Consider the following 21,635-nt stretch of genomic DNA (forward strand, 5'->3'; position numbering starts at 1 on the left):
CTCTGATTCCCGGCCTCTTATTCCCAGCATCTGATTCCAGGCCTCTGATTCCCGGCCTCCGACTCCCCGCTTCTGATTGTGATTCCCTGCCTCTGATTCCCCATCTCTGATTCCGCACATCTGATTACCTGCCTCTGATTCCCCACCTCTGATTCCCCATATCTGATTCCCCGCCTCTGTTTCCACGCCTCTGATTCCCCACCTCTGATTCCCCATATCTGATTCCCCAGCTCTGATTCCCCGCCTCTGATTCCCCGCATCCGATTCCCCATATCTGATTCCCCGCCTCTGTTTCCCCGCCCGTGATTCCCCGCATCTGTTTCCCCATATCTGATTCCCCGCCTCTGATTCCCCAGCTCTGATTCCCTGCCTCTGATTCCCCGCGTTCTATTCCCTGCCTCTGATTCCCCGCCTGTGATTCCCCATCTCTGATTCACCACCTCTGATTCCCCACCACTGATTCCCCATATCTAATTCCCCGCCTCTGTTTGCCCGCCTCTGATTCCCCGCCTCTGTTTCCCCATATCCGATTCCCTGCCTCTGATTCCCCGACTCTGATTCCCCACCTCTGATTCCCCAGCTCTGATTCCCCACCTCTGATTCCCCAACTCTGATTCCCCGCCTCTGATTCCACAGCTCTGATTCCCCGCCTCTGATTCTCCGTGTTTGATCCCCTGCCTCTGATTCCCCGCCTCTGATTCCACATCTCTGATTCACCACCTCTGATTCCACGCGTCTGATTCCCCGCCTCTGATTCCCCATCTCTGATTCCCCAATTCTGATTCCCCGCCTCTGATTCCCCAGCTCTGATTCCTCGCCTCTGATTCCCTTCCTCTGATTCCCAACCTCTGATTCCCCACCTCTGATTTCCCATATTGATTCCCTGCGTCTGATTCCCCACCTCTGATTTCCCATATTGATTCCCTGCGTCTGATTCCCCGCCTCTGATTCCCCAACTCTGATTCCCCGCCACTGATTCCCCAGCTCTGATTCCCCACATCTGATTCCCCGTGTTTGAATCCCTGCCTCTGATTCCCGGCCTCTGATTCCCCATCTCTGATTCACCGCCTTTGATTCGCAACCTCTGATTCCCCATATCTGATTCCCCGCCTCTGTTTCCCCGCCTCTGATTCCCCGACTCTGATTCCCCATATCTCATTCCCCGCCTCTAAATCCCCATCTCTGATTCACGGACTCTGATTCCCCACCTCTGATTCCCGGCCTCTTATTCCCGGCATCTGATTCCGGCCTCTGATTCCCGGCCTCTGATTCCCTGCTTCTGATTCTGATTCCCTGCCTCTGATTCCCCATCTCTGATTCCGCAGATCTGATTCCCTGCCTCTGATTCCCCACCTCTGATTCCCCATATCTGATTCCCCGTCTCTGTTTCCCCGCCTTTGATTCCCCGCCTCTGTTTCCCAATATCTAAGTCCCCGCCTCTGATTCCCCAACTCTGTTTCCCCGCCCCTGATTCCCCGCCTCTGTTTCCCCATATATGATTCCCCGCCTCTGATTCCCAACTATGATTCCCCGCCTATTATTCCCCAGCTCTGATTCCCTGCCTCTGATTCCCCGCGTTCTATTCCCTGCCTCTGATTCCCCGCCTGTGATTCCCCATCTCTGATTCACCACCTCTGATTCCCCACCACTGATTCCGCATATCTAATTCCCCGCCTCTGTTTGCCCGCCTCTGATTCCCCGCCTCTGTTTCCCCATATCCGATTCCCTGCCTCTGATTCCCCGACTCTGATTCCCCACCTCTGATTCCCCAGCTCTGATTCCCCACCTCTGATTCCCCAACTCTGATTCCCCGCCTCTGATTCCACAGCTCTGATTCCCCGCCTCTGATTCTCCGTGTTTGATCCCCTGCCTCTGATTCCCCGCCTCTGATTCCACAACTCTGATTCACCACCTATGATTCCACGCGTCTGATTCCCCGCCTCTGATTCCCCATCTCTGATTCCCCATCTCTGATTCCCCAATTCTGATTCCCCGCCTCTGATTCCCCAGCTCTGATTCCTCGCCTCTGATTCCCTTCCTCTGATTCCCAACCTCTGATTCCCCACCTCTGATTTCCCATCTTGATTCCCTGCGTCTGATTCCCCACCTCTGATTTCCCATATTGATTCCCTGCGTCTGATTCCCCGCCTCTGATTCCCCAACTCTGATTCCCCGCCACTGATTCCCCAGCTCAGATTCCGCACATCTGATTCCCCGTGTTTGATTCCCTGCCTCTGATTCCCGGCCTCTGATTCCCCATCTCTGATTCACCGCCTTTGATTCGCAACCTCTGATTCCCCATATCTGATTCCCCGCCTCTGTTTCCCCGCCTCTGATTCCCCGCCTCTGATTCCCCATATCTCATTCCCCGCCTCTAAATCCCCATCTCTGATTCCCGGACTCTGATTCCCCACCTCTGATTCCCGGCCTCTTATTCCCGGCATCTGATTCCGGCCTCTGATTCCCGGCCTCTGATTCCCTGCTTCTGATTCTGATTCCCTGCCTCTGATTCCCCATCTCTGATTCCGCAGATCTGATTCCCTGCCTCTGATTCCCCACCTCTGATTCCCCATATCTGATTCCCCGCCTCTGTTTCCCCGCCTTTGATTCCCCGCCTCTGTTTCCCAATATCTAAGTCCCCGCCTCTGATTCCCCAACTCTGATTCCCCACCTCTGATTCCCCAGCTCTGATTCCCCGCCTCTGATTCCACGCATCTGATTCCCTGCAACTGATTCCAAGCCTCTGATTCCCTGCCTCTGATTCCCAACCTCTGATTCCCAACCTCAGATTCCACACCTCTGATTCCCCATATCTGATTCCCCGCCTCTGTTTCCCCACCTCTGATTCCCCGCCTCTGATTCCCCATATCTCATTCCCCGCCTCTGATTCCGCATCTCTGATTCCCGGACTCTGATTCCCCACCTCTGATTCCCGGCCTCTTATTCCCGGCATCTGATTCCGGCCTCTGATTCCCGGCCTCTGATTCCCTGCTTCTGATTCTGATTCCCTGCCTCTGATTCCCCATCTCTGATTCTGCACATCTAATTCCCTGCCTCTGATTCCCCATCTCTGATTCCCCATATCTGATTCCCCACCTCTGTTTCCCCGCCTCTGATTCCCCGCCTCTGTTTCCCCATATCTAAGTCCCCGCCTCTGATTCCCCAACTTTGATTCCCCACCTCTGATTCCCCAGCTCTGACTCCCCGCCTCTGATTCCCCGCATATGATTCCATGCATCTGATTCCCAGCCTCTGATTCCCAGCCTCTGATTCCCAACCTCTGATTCCCCACCTCTGATTCCCTATATCTGATTCCCCGCCTCTGTTTCCCCGCCGCTGATTCCCCGCCTCTGTTTCCCCACATCTGATTCCCCGCCTCTGAATCCCCAACTCTGATTCCCTGCCTCTAATTTCCCATGTCTGATTCCCCGCCTCTGATTCCCCGCGTCTGATTACCGGCCTCTGATTCCCCGCCTCTGATTCCCCATCTCTGATTCACAACCTCTGATTCCCCACCTCTGATTCCCCATATCTGATTCCCCGCCTCTGTTTCCCTGCCTCTGATTCCCCATCTCTGATTCCCAATATCTGATTCTCCGCCTCTGAATCCCCGTGTCTGATACCCAGCCTCTGATACCCCGCCCCTGATTCCCCACCTCTGATTCCCCATATCTGATACCCCGCCTCTGTTTCTGCGCCTCTGATTCCCCGCCTCTGATTCCCCGCCTCTGTTTCCCCATATCTGATTCCCCGCCTCTGATTCCCCAGATCTGATTCCCCGTGTTTGAATCCCCGCCTCTGATTCCCCATCTCTGATTCCCGGCCTTTGATTCCCGACCTCTCATTCCCGGCCTCTGATTCCCGGCCTCTGATTCCCCGCCTCTGCTTCCCCGCCTCTGATTCGCTGCCTCTGATTCCCCATCTCTGATTCCGCACATCTGATTCCCTGCCTCTGATTCCCCGCCTCTGACTCACCGCCTCTGATTGTCTGCCTCTGTTTCCCAACCTCTGATTCCCCACCTCTGATTCCCCATATCTGATTCCCCACCTCTGTTTCCCTGCCTCTGATTCCCCACCTCTGTTTCCCCATATCTGATTCCCCGCCTCTGATTCCCCAACTCAGATTCCCCGCCTCTGATTCCCCAGCTCTGATTTCCCACCTCTGATTCCCCGTGTTTGATTCCCTGCCTCTGATTCCCCGCCTCTGATTCCCCATCTCTGATTCACCGCCTTTGATTCGCCACCTCTGATTCCCCATATCTGATTCCCCACCTCTGTTTCCCCGCCTCTGATTCCCCGCCTCTGATTCTCCATATCTCATTCCCCGCCTCTGAATCCCCATCTCTGATTCCCGGACTCTGATTCCCAACCTCTGATTCCCGGCCTCTTATTCCCAGCATCCGATTCCAGGCCTCTGATTCCCGGCCTCTGACTCCCCGCTTCTGATTCTGATTCCCTGCCTCTGATTCCCCATCTCTGATTCCGCACATCTGATTACCTGCCTCTGATTCCCCACCTCTGATTCCCCATATCTGATTCCCCGCCTCTGTTTCCACGCCTCTGATTCCCCACCTCTGATTCCCCATATCTGATTCCCCAGCTCTGATTCCCCGCCTCTGATTCCCCGCATCCGATTCCCCATATCTGATTCCCCGCCTCTGTTTCCCCGCCCGTGATTCCCCGCCTCTGTTTCCCCATATCTGATTCCCCGCCTCTGATTCCCCAGCTCTGATTCCCTGCCTCTGATTCCCCGCGTTCTATTCCCTGCCTCTGATTCCCCGCCTGTGATTCCCCATCTCTGATTCACCACCTCTGATTCCCCACCACTGATTCCCCATATCTAATTCCCCGCCTCTGTTTGCCCGCCTCTGATTCCCCGCCTCTGTTTCCCCATATCCGATTCCCTGCCTCTGATTCCCCGACTCTGATTCCCCACCTCTGATTCCCCAGCTCTGATTCCCCACCTCTGATTCCCCAACTCTGATTCCCCGCCTCTGATTCCACAGCTCTGATTCCCCGCCTCTGATTCTCCGTGTTTGATCCCCTGCCTCTGATTCCCCGCCTCTGATTCCACATCTCTGATTCACCACCTCTGATTCCACGCGTCTGATTCCCCGCCTCTGATTCCCCATCTCTGATTCCCCAATTCTGATTCCCCGCCTCTGATTCCCCAGCTCTGATTCCTCGCCTCTGATTCCCTTCCTCTGATTCCCAACCTCTGATTCCCCACCTCTGATTTCCTATATTGATTCCCTGCGTCTGATTCCCCACCTCTGATTTCCCATATTGATTCCCTGCGTCTGATTCCCCGCCTCTGATTCCCCAACTCTGATTCCCCGCCACTGATTCCCCAGCTCTGATTCCCCACATCTGATTCCCCGTGTTTGAATCCCTGCCTCTGATTCCCGGCCTCTGATTCCCCATCTCTGATTCACCGCCTTTGATTCGCAACCTCTGATTCCCCATATCTGATTCCCCGCCTCTGTTTCCCCGCCTCTGATTCCCCGCCTCTGATTCCCCATATCTCATTCCCCGCCTCTAAATCCCCATCTCTGATTCACGGACTCTGATTCCCCACCTCTGATTCCCGGCCTCTTATTCCCGGCATCTGATTCCGGCCTCTGATTCCCGGCCTCTGATTCCCTGCTTCTGATTCTGATTCCCTGCCTCTGATTCCCCATCTCTGATTCCGCAGATCTGATTCCCTGCCTCTGATTCCCCACCTCTGATTCCCCATATCTGATTCCCCGTCTCTGTTTCCCCGCCTTTGATTCCCCGCCTCTGTTTCCCAATATCTAAGTCCCCGCCTCTGATTCCCCAACTCTGTTTCCCCGCCCCTGATTCCCCGCCTCTGTTTCCCCATATCTGATTCCCCGCCTCTGATTCCCAACTATGATTCCCCGCCTATTATTCCCCAGCTCTGATTCCCTGCCTCTGATTCCCCGCGTTCTATTCCCTGCCTCTGATTCCCCGCCTCTGATTCCCCATCTCTGATTCACCACCTCTGATTCCCCACCACTGATTCCCCATATCTAATTCCCCGCCTCTGTTTGCCCGCCTCTGATTCCCCGCCTCTGTTTCCCCATATCCGATTCCCTACCTCTGATTCCCCGACTCTGATTCCCCACCTCTGATTCCCCAGCTCTGATTCCCCACCTCTGATTCCCCAACTCTGATTCCCCGCCTCTGATTCCACAGCTCTGATTCCCCGCCTCTGATTCTCAGTGTTTGATCCCCTGCCTCTGATTCCCCGCCTCTGATTCCACATCTCTGATTCACCACCTATGATTCCACGCGTCTGATTCCCCGCCTCTGATTCCCCATCTCTGTTTCCCCATCTCTGATTCCCCAATTCTGATTCCCCGCCTCTGATTCCCCAGCTCTGATTCCTCGCCTCTGATTCCCTTCCTCTGATTCCCAACCTCTGATTCCCCACCTCTGATTTCCCATATTGATTCCCTGCGTCTGATTCCCCACCTCTGATTTCCCATATTGATTCCCTGCGTCTGATTCCCCGCCTCTGATTCCCCAACTCTGATTCCCCGCCACTGATTCCCCAGCTCTGATTCCCCACATCTGATTCCCCGTGTTTGATTCCCTGCCTCTGATTCCCGGCCTCTGATTCCCCATCTCTGATTCACCGCCTTTGATTCGCAACCTCTGATTCCCCATTTCTGATTCCCCGCCTCTGTTTCCCCGCCTCTGATTCCCCGCCTCTGATTCCCCATATCTCATTCCCCGCCTCTAAATCCCCATCTCTGATTCCCGGACTCTGATTCCCCACCTCTGATTCCCGGCCTCTTATTCCCGGCATCTGATTCCGGCCTCTGATTCCCGGCCTCTGATTCCCTGCTTCTGATTCTGATTCCCTGCCTCTGATTCCCAATCTCTGATTCCGCAGATCTGATTCCCTGCCTCTGATTCCCCACCTCTGATTCCCCATATCTGATTCCCCGCCTCTGTTTCCCCGCCTTTGATTCCCCGCCTCTGTTTCCCAATATCTAAGTCCCCGCCTCTGATTCCCCAACTCTGATTCCCCACCTCTGATTCCCCAGCTCTGATTCCCCGCCTCTGATTCCCCGCATCTGATTCCCTGCAACTGATTCCAAGCCTCTGATTCCCTGCCTCTGTTTCCCAACCTCTGATTCCCAACCTCAGATTCCACACCTCTGATTCCCCATATCTGATTCCCCGCCTCTGTTTCCCCACCTCTGATTCCCCGCCTCTGATTCCCCATATCTCATTCCCCGCCTCTGATTCCGCATCTCTGATTCCCGGACTCTGATTCCCCACCTCTGATTCCCGGCCTCTTATTCCCGGCATCTGATTCCGGCCTCTGATTCCCGGCCTCTGATTCCCTGCTTCTGATTCTGATTCCCTGCCTCTGATTCCCCATCTCTGATTCTGCACATCTAATTCCCTGCCTCTGATTCCCCATCTCTGATTCCCCATATCTGATTCCCCACCTCTGTTTCCCCGCCTCTGATTCCCCGCCTCTGTTTCCCCATATCTAAGTCCCCGCCTCTGATTCCCCAACTTTGATTCCCCACCTCTGATTCCCCAGCTCTGATTCCCCGCCTCTGATTCCCCGCATATGATTCCATGCATCTGATTCCCAGCCTCTGATTCCCAGCCTCTGATTCCCTACCTCTGATTCCCCACCTCTGATTCCCTATATCTGATTCCCCGCCTCTGTTTCCCCGCCACTGATTCCCCGCCTCTGTATCCCCACATCTGATTCCCCGCCTCTGAATCCCCAACTCTGATTCCCTGCCTCTAATTTCCCATGTCTGATTCCCCGCCTCTGATTCCCCGCATCTGATTACCGGCCTCTGATTCCCCGCCTCTTATTCCCCATCTCTGATTCACAACCTCTGATTCCCACCTCTGATTCCCCATATCTGATTCCCCGCCTCTGTTTCCCCGCCTCTGATTCCCCACCTCTGATTCCCAATATCTGATTCCCCGCCTCTGAATCCCCACCTCTGATTCCCCGCCTCTGATTCCCCAGCTATGATTCCCCGCCTCTGATTCCCCGCGTCTGATTCCCTGCCTCTGATTCCCCGCCTCTGATTCCACATTTCTAATTCACCACCGCTGATTCCCCGCGTCTGATTCCCCGCCTCTGATTCCCCATCTCTGATTCCCCATCTCTGATTCCCCAATTCTGATTCCCCGCCTCTGATTCCCCAACTCTGATTCCCCGCCTCTGATTCCCCAGCTCTGATTCCCCACATCTGATTCCCCGTGTTTGATTCCCTGCCTCTGATTCCCGGCCTCTGATTCCCCATCTCTGATTCACCGCCTTTGATTCGCAACCTCTGATTCCCCATATCTGATTCCCCGCCTCTGTTTCCCCGCCTCTGATTCCCCGCCTCTGATTCCCCATATCTCATTCCCCGCCTCTAAATCCCCATCTCTGATTCCCGGACTCTGATTCCCCACCTCTGATTCCCGGCCTCTTATTCCCGGCATCTGGTTCCGGCCTCTGATTCCCGGCCTCTGATTCCCTGCTTCTGATTCTGATTCCCTGCCTCTGATTCCCCATCTCTGATTCCGCACATCTGATTCCCTGCCTCTGATTCCGCACCTCTGATTCCCCATATCTGATTCCCCGCCTGTTTCCCCGCCTTTGATTCCCCGCCTCTGTTTCCCCATATCCGATTCCCTGCCTCTGATTCCCCGACTCTGATTCCCCACCTCTGATTCCCCAGCTCTGATTCCCCACCTCTGATTCCCCAACTCTGATTCCTCGCCTCTGATTCCACAGCTCTGATTCCCCGCCTCTGATTCTCCGTGTTTGATCCCCTGCCTCTGATTCCCCGCCTCTGATTCCACATCTCTGATTCACCACCTCTGATTCCACGCGTCTGATTCCCCGCCTCTGATTCCCCATCTCTGATTCCCCAATTCTGATTCCCCGCCTCTGATTCCCCAGCTCTGATTCCTCGCCTCTGATTCCCTTCCTCTGATTCCCAACCTCTGATTCCCCACCTCTGATTTCCCATATTGATTCCCTGCGTCTGATTCCCCACCTCTGATTTCCCATATTGATTCCCTGCGTCTGATTCCCCGCCTCTGATTCCCCAACTCTGATTCCCCGCCACTGATTCCCCAGCTCTGATTCCCCACATCTGATTCCCCGTGTTTGAATCCCTGCCTCTGATTCCCGGCCTCTGATTCCCCATCTCTGATTCACCGCCTTTGATTCGCAACCTCTGATTCCCCATATCTGAATCCCCGCCTCTGTTTCCCCGCCTCTGATTCCCCGCCTCTGATTCCCCATATCTCATTCCCCGCCTCTAAATCCCCATCTCTGATTCACGGACTCTGATTCCCCACCTCTGATTCCCGGCCTCTTATTCCCGGCATCTGATTCCGGCCTCTGATTCCCGGCCTCTGATTCCCTGCTTCTGATTCTGATTCCCTGCCTCTGATTCCCCATCTCTGGTTCCGCAGATCTGATTCCCTGCCTCTGATTCCCCACCTCTGATTCCCCATATCTGATTCCCCGCCTCTGTTTCCCCGCCTTTGATTCCCCGCCTCTGTTTCCCAATATCTAAGTCCCCGCCTCTGATTCCCCAACTCTGTTTCCCCGCCCCTGATTCCCCGCCTCTGTTTCCCCATATCTGATTCCCCGCCTCTGATTCCCAACTATGATTCCCCGCCTCTTATTCCCCAGCTCTGATTCCCTGCCTCTGATTCCCCGCGTTCTATTCCCTGCCTCTGATTCCCCGCCTGTGATTCCCCATCTCTGATTCACCACCTCTGATTCCCCACCACTGATTCCCCATATCTAATTCCCCGCCTCTGTTTGCCCGCCTCTGATTCCCCGCCTCTTTTTCCCCATATCCGATTCCCTGCCTCTGATTCACCGACTCTGATTCCCCACCTCTGATTCCCCAGCTCTGATTCCCCACCTCTGATTCCCCAACTCTGATTCCCCGCCTCTTATTCCACAGCTCTGATTCCCCGCCTCTGATTCTCCGTGTTTGATCCCCTGCCTCTGATTCCCCGCCTCTGATTCCACATCTCTGATTCACCACCTCTGATTCCACGCGTCTGATTCAGCGCCTCTGATTCCCCATCTCTGATTCCCCATCTCTGATTCCCCAATTCTGATTCCCCGCCTCTGATTCCCCAGCTCTGATTCCTCGCCTCTGATTCCCTTCCTCTGATTCCCAACCTCTGATTCCCCACCTCTGATTTCCCATATTGATTCCCTGCGTCTGATTCCCCACCTCTGATTTCCCATATTGATTCCCTGCGTCTGATTCCCCGCCTCTGATTCCCCAACTCTGATTCCCCGCCACTGATTCCCCAGCTCTGATTCCCCACATCTGATTCCCCGTGTTTGATTCCCTGCCTCTGATTCCCGGCCTCTGATTCCCCATCTCTGATTCACCGCCTTTGATTCGCAACCTCTGATTCCCCATATCTGATTCCCCGCCTCTGTTTCCCCGCCTCTGATTCCCCGCCTCTGATTCCCCATATCTCATTCCCCGCCTCTAAATCCCCATCTCTGATTCCCGGACTCTGATTCCCCACCTCTGATTCCCGGCCTCTTATTCCCGGCATCTGATTCCGGCCTCTGATTCCCGGCCTCTGATTCCCTGCTTCTGATTCTGATTCCCTGCCTCTGATTCCCCATCTCTGATTCCGCAGATCTGATTCCCTGCCTCTGTTTCCCCACCTCTGATTCCCCATATCTGATTCCCCGCCTCTGTTTCCCCGCCTTTGATTCCCCGCCTCTGTTTCCCAATATCTAAGTCCCCGCCTCTGATTCCCCAACTCTGATTCCCCACCTCTGATTCCCCAGCTCTGATTCCCCGCCTCTGATTCCCCGCATCTGATTCCCTGCAACTGATTCCAAGCCTCTGATTCCCTGCCTCTGATTCCCAACCTCTGATTCCCAACCTCTGATTCCACACCTCTGATTCCCCATATCTGATTCCCCGCCTCTGTTTCCCCGCCTCTGATTCCCGGACTCTGATTCCCCACCTCTGATTCCCGGCCTCTTATTCCCGGCATCTGATTCCGGCCTCTGATTCCCAACCTCTGATTCCCCACCTCTGATTCCCTATATCTGATTCCCCGCCTCTGTTTCCCCGCCTCTGATTCCCCGCCTCTGTTTCCCCACATCTGATTCCCCGCCTCTGAATCCCCAACTCTAATTCCCTGCCTCTAATTTCCCATGTCTGATTCCCCGCCTCTGATTCCCCGCGTCTGATTACCGGCCTCTGATTCCCCGCCTCTGATTCCCCATCTCTGATTCACAACCTCTGATTCCCCACCTCTGATTCCCCATATCTGATTCCCCGCCTCTGTTTCCCCGCCTCTGATTCCCCACCTCTGATTCCCAATATCTGATTCCCCGCCTCTGAATCCCCACCTCTGATTCCCCGCCTCTGATTCCCCAGCTATGATTCCCCGCCTCTGATTCCCCGCGTCTGATTCCCTGCCTCTGATTCCCCGCCTCTGATTCCACATTTCTGATTCACCACCTCTGATTCCCCGCGTCTGATTCCCCGCCTCTGATTCCCCATCTCTGATTCCCCATCTCTGATTCCCCAATTCTGATTCCCCGCCTCTGATTCCCCAACTCTGATTCCCCGCCTCTGATTCCCCAGCTCTGATTCCCCACATCTGATTCCCCGTGTTTGATTCCCTGCCTCTGATTCCCGGCCTCTGATTCCCCATCTCTGATTCACCGCCTTTGATTCGCAACCTCTGATTCCCCATATCTGATTCCCCGCCTCTGTTTCCCCGCCTCTGATTCACCGCCTCTGATTCCCCATATCTCATTCCCCGCCTCTAAATCCCCATCTCTGATTCCCGGACTCTGATTCCCCACCTCTGATTCCCGGCCTCTTATTCCCGGCATCTGATTCCGGCCTCTGATTCCCGGCCTCTGATTCCCTGCTTCTGATTCTGATTCCCTGCCTCTGATTCCCCATCTCTGATTCCGCACATCTGATTCCCTGCCTCTGATTCCCCACCTCTGATTCCCCATATCTGATTCCCCGCCTCTGTTTCCCCGCCTTTGATTCCCCGCCTCTGTTTCCCAATATCTAAGTCCCCGCCTCTGATTCCCCAACTCTGATTCCCCACCTCTGATTCCCCAGCTCTGATTCCCCGCCTCTGATTCCCCGCATCTGATTCCCTGCAACTGATTCCAAGCCTCTGATTCCCTGCCTCTGATTCCCAACCTCTGATTCCCAACCTCTGATTCCACACCTCTGATTCCCCATATCTGATTCCCCGCCTCTGTTTCCCCGCCTCTGATTCCCCGCCTCTGATTCCCCATATCTCATTCCCCGCCTCTGATTCCCCACCTCTGATTCCCGGCCTCTTATTCCCGGCATCTGATTCCGGCCTCTGATTCCCGGCCTCTGATTCCCTGCTTCTGATTCTGATTCCCTGCCTCTGATTCCCCATCTCTGATTCTGCACATCTAATTCCCTGCCTCTGATTCCCCACCTCTGATTCCCCATATCTGATTCCCCGCCTCTGTTTCCCCGCCTCTGATTCCCCGCCTCTGTTTCCCCATATCTAAGTCCCCGCCTCTGATTCCCCAACTTTGATTCCCCACCTCTGATTCCCCAGCTCTGATTCCCCGCTTCTGATTCCCCGCATATGATTCCATGCATCTGATTCCCAGCCTCTGATTCCCAGCCTCTGATTCCCAACCTCTGATTCCCCACCTCTGATTCCCTATATCTGATTCCCCGCCTCTGTTTCCCCGCCTCTGATTCCCCGCCTCTGATTCTCCATATCTCATTCCCCGCCTCTGATTCCCCGCCTCTGATTCCCCATATCTCATTCCCCGCCTCTGATTCCGCATCTCTGATTCCCGGACTCTGATTCCCCACCTCTGATTCCCGGCCTCTTATTCCCGGCATCTGATTCCGGCCTCTGATTCCCGGCCTCTGATTCCCTGCTTCTGATTCTGATTCCCTGCCTCTGATTCCCCATCTCTGATTCTGCACATCTAATTCCCTGCCTCTGATTCCCCACCTCTGATTCCCCATATCTGATTCCCCGCCTCTGTTTCCCCGCCTCTGATTCCCCGCCTCTGTTTCCCCATATCTAAGTCCCCGCCTCTGATTCCCCAACTTTGATTCCCCACCTCTGATTCCCCAGCTCTGATTCCCCGCCTCTGATTCCCCGCATATGATTCCATGCATCTGATTCCCAGCCTCTGATTCCCAGCCTCTGATTCCCAACCTCTGATTCCCCACCTCTGATTCCCTATATCTGATTCCCCGCCTCTGTTTCCCCGCCTCTGATTCCCCGCCTCTGATTCTCCATATCTCATTCCCCGCCTCTGAATCCCCATCTCTGATTCCCGGACTCTGATTCCCCACCTCTGATTCCCGGCCTCTTATTCCCAGCATCCGATTCCAGGCCACTGATTCCCTGCCTCTGATTCCCCGCGTCTGATTCCCGGCCTCTGATTCCCTGCTTCTGATTCTGATTCCCTGCCTTAAATTCCCGATCTCTGATTCCGCACATCTGATTCCCTGCCTCTGATTCCCCACCTCTGATTCCCCATATCTGATTCCCCGCCTCTGTTTCCCCGCCTCTGATTCCCCGCCTCCGTTTCCCAATATCTGTCCCCGCCTCTGATTCCCCAACTCTGATTCCCCACCTCTGATTCCCCAGCTCTGATTCCCCGCCTCTGATTCCCCGCATCTGATTCCCTGCATCTGATTCATAGCCTCTGATTCCCAAACTCTGATTCCCAAACTCTGATTCCCCACCTCTGATTCACCATATCTGATTCCCTGCCTCTGTTTCCCCGCCTCTGATTCCCCGCCTCTGTTTCACCATATGTGATTCCTGGCCTCTGATTCCCCACCTCTGATTCCCCGCCTCTGATTCCTTGCCTCTGATTCCCCATCTCCGATTCCGCACATCTGATTCCATGCCTCTGATTCCCCGCCTCAGATTCCCCGAATCTGATTCCCTGCCTCTGATTCCCAACCTCTGATTCCCCACCTCTGATTCCCCGTGTTTTATTCCCCGCCTCTGTTTCCCCGCCTCTGATTCCCGGCCTCTGTTTCCCTGCTTCTGATTCTGATTCCCTGCCTCTGATTCCCCATCTCTGGTTCCGCAGATCTGATTCCCTGCCTCTGATTCCCCACCTCTGATTCCCCATATCTGATTCCCCGCCTCTGTTTCCCCGCCTTTGATTCCCCGCCTCTGTTTCCCAATATCTAAGTCCCCGCCTCTGATTCCCCAACTCTGTTTCCCCGCCCCTGATTCCCCGCCTCTGTTTCCCCATATCTGATTCCCCGCCTCTGATTCCCAACTATGATTCCCCGCCTCTTATTCCCCAGCTCTGATTCCCTGCCTCTGATTCCCCGCGTTCTATTCCCTGCCTCTGATTCCCCGCCTGTGATTCCCCATCTCTGATTCACCACCTCTGATTCCCCACCACTGATTCCCCATATCTAATTCCCCGCCTCTGTTTGCCCGCCTCTGATTCCCCGCCTCTTTTTCCCCATATCCGATTCCCTGCCTCTGATTCACCGACTCTGATTCCCCACCTCTGATTCCCCAGCTCTGATTCCCCACCTCTGATTCCCCAACTCTGATTCCCCGCCTCTTATTCCACAGCTCTGATTCCCCGCCTCTGATTCTCCGTGTTTGATCCCCTGCCTCTGATTCCCCGCCTCTGATTCCACATCTCTGATTCACCACCTCTGATTCCACGCGTCTGATTCAGCGCCTCTGATTCCCCATCTCTGATTCCCCATCTCTGATTCCCCAATTCTGATTCCCCGCCTCTGATTCCCCAGCTCTGATTCCTCGCCTCTGATTCCCTTCCTCTGATTCCCAACCTCTGATTCCCCACCTCTGATTTCCCATATTGATTCCCTGCGTCTGATTCCCCACCTCTGATTTCCCATATTGATTCCCTGCGTCTGATTCCCCGCCTCTGATTCCCCAACTCTGATTCCCCGCCACTGATTCCCCAGCTCTGATTCCCCACATCTGATTCCCCGTGTTTGATTCCCTGCCTCTGATTCCCGGCCTCTGATTCCCCATCTCTGATTCACCGCCTTTGATTCGCAACCTCTGATTCCCCATATCTGATTCCCCGCCTCTGTTTCCCCGCCTCTGATTCCCCGCCTCTGATTCCCCATATCTCATTCCCCGCCTCTAAATCCCCATCTCTGATTCCCGGACTCTGATTCCCCACCTCTGATTCCCGGCCTCTTATTCCCGGCATCTGATTCCGGCCTCTGATTCCCGGCCTCTGATTCCCTGCTTCTGATTCTGATTCCCTGCCTCTGATTCCCCATCTCTGATTCCGCAGATCTGATTCCCTGCCTCTGTTTCCCCACCTCTGATTCCCCATATCTGATTCCCCGCCTCTGTTTCCCCGCCTTTGATTCCCCGCCTCTGTTTCCCAATATCTAAGTCCCCGCCTCTGATTCCCCAACTCTGATTCCCCACCTCTGATTCCCCAGCTCTGATTCCCCGCCTCTGATTCCCCGCATCTGATTCCCTGCAACTGATTCCAAGCCTCTGATTCCCTGCCTCTGATTCCCAACCTCTGATTCCCAACCTCTGATTCCACACCTCTGATTCCCCATATCTGATTCCCCGCCTCTGTTTCCCCGCCTCTGATTCCCGGACTCTGATTCCCCACCTCTGATTCCCGGCCTCTTATTCCCGGCATCTGATTCCGGCCTCTGATTCCCAACCTCTGATTCCCCACCTCTGATTCCCTATATCTGATTCCCCGCCTCTGTTTCCCCGCCTCTGATTCCCCGCCTCTGTTTCCCCACATCTGATTCCCCGCCTCTGAATCCCCAACTCTGATTCCCTGCCTCTAATTTCCCATGTCTGATTCCCCGCCTCTGATTCCCCGCGTCTGATTACCGGCCTCTGATTCCCCGCCTCTGATTCCCCATCTCTGATTCACAACCTCTGATTCCCCACCTCTGATTCCCCATATCTGATTCCCCGCCTCTGTTTCCCCGCCTCTGATTCCCCACCTCTGATTCCCAATATCTGATTCCCCGCCTCTGAATCCCCACCTCTGATTCCCCGCCTCTGATTCCCCAGCTATGATTCCCCGCCTCTGATTCCCCGCGTCTGATTCCCTGCCTCTGATTCCCCGCCTCTGATTCCACATTTCTGATTCACCACCTCTGATTCCCCGCGTCTGATTCCCCGCCTCTGATTCCCCATCTCTGATTCCCCATCTCTGATTCCCCAATTCTGATTCCCCGCCTCTGATTCCCCAACTCTGATTCCCCGCCTCTGATTCCCCAGCTCTGATTCCCCACATCTGATTCCCCGTGTTTGATTCCCTGCCTCTGATTCCCGGCCTCTGATTCCCCATCTCTGATTCACCGCCTTTGATTCGCAACCTCTGATTCCCCATATCTGATTCCCCGCCTCTGTTTCCCCGCCTCTGATTCACCGCCTCTGATTCCCCATATCTCATTCCCCGCCTCTAAATCCCCATCTCTGATTCCCGGACTCTGATTCCCCACCTCTGATTCCCGGCCTCTTATTCCCGGCATCTGATTCCGGCCTCTGATTCCCGGCCTCTGATTCCCTGCTTCTGATTCTGATTCCCTGCCTCTGATTCCCCATCTCTGATTCCGCACATCTGATTCCCTGCCTCTGATTCCCCACCTCTGATTCCCCATATCTGATTCCCCGCCTCTGTTTCCCCGCCTTTGATTCCCCGCCTCTGTTTCCCAATATCTAAGTCCCCGCCTCTGATTCCCCAACTCTGATTCCCCACCTCTGATTCCCCAGCTCTGATTCCCCGCCTCTGATTCCCCGCATCTGATTCCCTGCAACTGATTCCAAGCCTCTGATTCCCTGCCTCTGATTCCCAACCTCTGATTCCCAACCTCTGATTCCACACCTCTGATTCCCCATATCTGATTCCCCGCCTCTGTTTCCCCGCCTCTGATTCCCCGCCTCTGATTCCCCATATCTCATTCCCCGCCTCTGATTCCCCACCTCTGATTCCCGGCCTCTTATTCCCGGCATCTGATTCCGGCCTCTGATTCCCGGCCTCTGATTCCCTGCTTCTGATTCTGATTCCCTGCCTCTGATTCCCCATCTCTGATTCTGCACATCTAATTCCCTGCCTCTGATTCCCCACCTCTGATTCCCCATATCTGATTCCCCGCCTCTGTTTCCCCGCCTCTGATTCCCCGCCTCTGTTTCCCCATATCTAAGTCCCCGCCTCTGATTCCCCAACTTTGATTCCCCACCTCTGATTCCCCAGCTCTGATTCCCCGCTTCTGATTCCCCGCATATGATTCCATGCATCTGATTCCCAGCCTCTGATTCCCAGCCTCTGATTCCCAACCTCTGATTCCCCACCTCTGATTCCCTATATCTGATTCCCCGCCTCTGTTTCCCCGCCTCTGATTCCCCGCCTCTGATTCTCCATATCTCATTCCCCGCCTCTGATTCCCCGCCTCTGATTCCCCATATCTCATTCCCCGCCTCTGATTCCGCATCTCTGATTCCCGGACTCTGATTCCCCACCTCTGATTCCCGGCCTCTTATTCCCGGCATCTGATTCCGGCCTCTGATTCCCGGCCTCTGATTCCCTGCTTCTGATTCTGATTCCCTGCCTCTGATTCCCCATCTCTGATTCTGCACATCTAATTCCCTGCCTCTGATTCCCCACCTCTGATTCCCCATATCTGATTCCCCGCCTCTGTTTCCCCGCCTCTGATTCCCCGCCTCTGTTTCCCCATATCTAAGTCCCCGCCTCTGATTCCCCAACTTTGATTCCCCACCTCTGATTCCCCAGCTCTGATTCCCCGCCTCTGATTCCCCGCATATGATTCCATGCATCTGATTCCCAGCCTCTGATTCCCAGCCTCTGATTCCCAACCTCTGATTCCCCACCTCTGATTCCCTATATCTGATTCCCCGCCTCTGTTTCCCCGCCTCTGATTCCCCGCCTCTGATTCTCCATATCTCATTCCCCGCCTCTGAATCCCCATCTCTGATTCCCGGACTCTGATTCCCCACCTCTGATTCCCGGCCTCTTATTCCCAGCATCTGATTCCAGGCCACTGATTCCCTGCCTCTGATTCCCCGCGTCTGATTCCCGGCCTCTGATTCCCTGCTTCTGATTCTGATTCCCTGCCTTAAATTCCCGATCTCTGATTCCGCACATCTGATTCCCTGCCTCTGATTCCCCACCTCTGATTCCCCATATCTGATTCCCCGCCTCTGTTTCCCCGCCTCTGATTCCCCGCCTCCGTTTCCCAATATCTGTCCCCGCCTCTGATTCCCCAACTCTGATTCCCCACCTCTGATTCCCCAGCTCTGATTCCCCGCCTCTGATTCCCCGCATCTGATTCCCTGCATCTGATTCCAAGCCTCTGATTCCCAAACTCTGATTCCCAAACTCTGATTCCCCACCTCTGATTCACCATATCTGATTCCCTGCCTCTGTTTCCCCGCCTCTGATTCCCCGCCTCTGTTTCACCATATGTGATTCCTGGCCTCTGATTCCCCACCTCTGATTCCCCGCCTCTGATTCCTTGCCTCTGATTCCCCATCTCCGATTCCGCACATCTGATTCCATGCCTCTGATTCCCCGCCTCAGATTCCCCGAATCTGATTCCCTGCCTCTGATTCCCAACCTCTGATTCCCCACCTCTGATTCCCCGTGTTTTATTCCCCGCCTCTGTTTCCCCGCCTCTGATTCCCGGCCTCTGTTTCCCTGCTTCTGATTCTGATTCCCTGCCTCTGATTCCCCATCTCTGATTCCGCACATCTGATTCCCTGCCTCTGATTCCCCACCTCTGATTCCCCATATCTGATTCCCCGCCTCTGTTTCCCCGCCTTTGATTCCCCGCCTCTGTTTCCCAATATCTAAGTCCCCGCCTCTGATTCCCCAACTCTGATTCCCCACCTCTGATTCCCCAGCTCTGATTCCCCGCCTCTGATTCCCCGCATCTGATTCCCTGCATCTGATTCCAAGCCTCTGATTCCCTGCCTCTGATTCCCAACCTCTGATTCCCCACCTCTGATTCCCCATATCTGATTCCCCGCCTCTGTTTCCCCGCCTCTGATTCCCCACCTCTGTTTCCCCATATCTGATACCCGGCCTCTGATTCCCCGCCTCTGATTCCCCTCCTCTGATTCCCCAACTCTAATTCCCCGCCTCTGATTCCCCAGCTCTGATTCCCCGTGTTTGATTCCCTGCCTCTGATTCCCTGCCCTGATTCCCCATCTCTGTTTCACCGCCTTTGATTCGCCACCTCTGATTCCCCATATCTGATTCCCCGCCTCGGTTTCCCCGCCTCTGATTCCCTGCCTCTGATTCCCAACCCCTGATTCCACACCTCTGATTCCCGATATCTGATTCCCCGCCTCTGTTTCCCCGCCTCTGATTCCCTGCCCCTGTTTCCCCATATCTGATTCCCTGCCTCTGATTCCCCAACTCTGATTCCCCGCCTCTGATTCCCCAGCTCTGATTCCCCGCCTCTGATTTCCCGTGATTGATTCCCTGCCTCTGATTCCCCGCCTCTGATTCCCCATCTCTGATTCACCGCCTTTGATTCGCCACCTCTGATTCCTCATATCTGATTCCCCACCTCTGTTTCCCCGCCTCTGATTCCCCGCCTCTGATTCTCCATATCTCATTCCCCGCCTCTGAATCCCCATCTCTGATTCCCGGACTCTGATTCCCCACCTCTGATTCCCGGCCTCTTATTCCCAGCATCTGATTCCCAGCCTCTGATTCCCGGCCTCTGATTCCCCGCTTCTGATTCTGATTCCCTGCCTCTGATTCCCCATCTCTGATTCCGCACATCTGATTCCCTGCCTCTGATTCCCCACCTCTGATTCCCCATATCTGATTTCCCGCCTCTGTTACCCCGCCTCTGATTCCCCGCCTCTGTTTCCCCATATCTAATTCCCAACCTCTGATGCCCCAACTCTGATTCCCTGCCTCTGATTCCCCGCGTTCTATTCCCTGCCTCTGATTCCCCGCCTGTGATTCCCCATCTCTGATTCACCACCTCTGATTCCCCACCTCTGATTCCCCATATCTAATTCCCCGCCTCTGTTTGCCCGCCTCTGATTCCCCGCCTCTGTTTCCCCATATCTGATTCCCCGCCTCTGAATCCCCAACTCTGATTCCCTGCCTCTGATTCCCCAGCTCTGATTCCCCGCCTTTGATTCCCCCCGTCTGATTCCCAGCCTCTGAATCCCCGTGTCTGATTTCCTGCCTCTGATTCCCCGCCTCTGATTCCCCATCTCTGATTCACAGACTCTGATTCCCCACCTCTGATTCCCCATCTCTGATTCCGCACATCTGATTCCCTGCCTCTGATTCCCCGACTCTGATCCCCACCTCTGATTCCCCAGCTCTGATTCCCCGCCTCTGATTCCCCAACTCTGATTCCACGCCTCTGATTCCCCAGCTCTGATTCCCCGCCTCTGATTCCCCGTGTTTGATTCCCTGCCTCTGATTCCCCGCCTCTGATTCCCCAGCTCTGATTCCCCGCCTCTGATTCCCCGCATCTGATTCCCTGCAACTGATTCCAAGCCTCTGATTCCCTGCCTCTGATTCCCAACCTCTGATTCCCAACCTCTGATTCCACACCTCTGATTCCGCATCTCTGATTCCCGGACTCTGATTCCCCACCTCTGATTCCCGGCCTCTTATTCCCGGCATCTGATTCCGGCCTCTGATTCCCGGCCTCTGATTCCCTGCTTCTGATTCTGATTCCCTGCCTCTGATTCCCCATCTCTGATTCTGCACATCTAATTCCCTGCCTCTGATTCCCCACCTCTGATTCCCCATATCTGATTCCCTGCCTCTGTTTCCCCGCCTCTGATTCCCCGCCTCTGTTTCCCCATATCTAAGTCCCCGCATCTGATTCCCCAACTTTGATTCCCCACCTCTGATTCCCCACCTCTGATTCCCCGCCTCTGATTCCCCGCATATGATTCCATGCATCTGATTCCCAGCCTCTGATTCCCAGCCTCTGATTCCCAACCTCTGATTCCCCACCTCTGATTCCCTATATCTGATTCCCCGCCTCTGTTTCCCCGCCTCTGATTCCCCGCCTCTGATTCTCCATATCTCATTCCCCGCCTCTGAATCCCCATCTCTGATTCCCGGACTCTGATTCCCCACCTCTGATTCCCGGCCTCTTATTCCCAGCATCTGATTCCAGGCCTCTGATTCCCCGCCTCTGATTCCCCGCGTCTGATTCCCGGCCTCTGATTCCCTGCTTCTGATTCTGATTCCCTGCCTTAAATTCCCGATCTCTGATTCCGCACATCTGATTCCCAGCCTCTGATTCCCCACCTCTGATTCCCCATATCTGATTCCCCGCCTCTGTTTCCCCGCCTCTGATTCCCCGCCTCCGTTTCCCAATATCTGTCCCCGCCTCTGATTCCCCAACTCTGATTCCCCACCTCTGATTCCCCAGCTCTGATTCCCCGCCTCTGATTCCCCGCATCTGATTCCCTGCATCTGATTCCAAGCCTCTGATTCCCAAACTCTGATTCCCAAACTCTGATTCCCCACCTCTGATTCCCCATATCTGATTCCCTGCCTCTGTTTCCCCGCCTCTGATTCCCCGCCACTGTTTCACCATATGTGATTCCTGGCC

The sequence above is a fragment of the Narcine bancroftii genome, chromosome 7, assembly GCF_036971445.1.
Source record: "Narcine bancroftii isolate sNarBan1 chromosome 7, sNarBan1.hap1, whole genome shotgun sequence".
NCBI classification, from domain to species: domain Eukaryota; kingdom Metazoa; phylum Chordata; class Chondrichthyes; order Torpediniformes; family Narcinidae; genus Narcine; species Narcine bancroftii.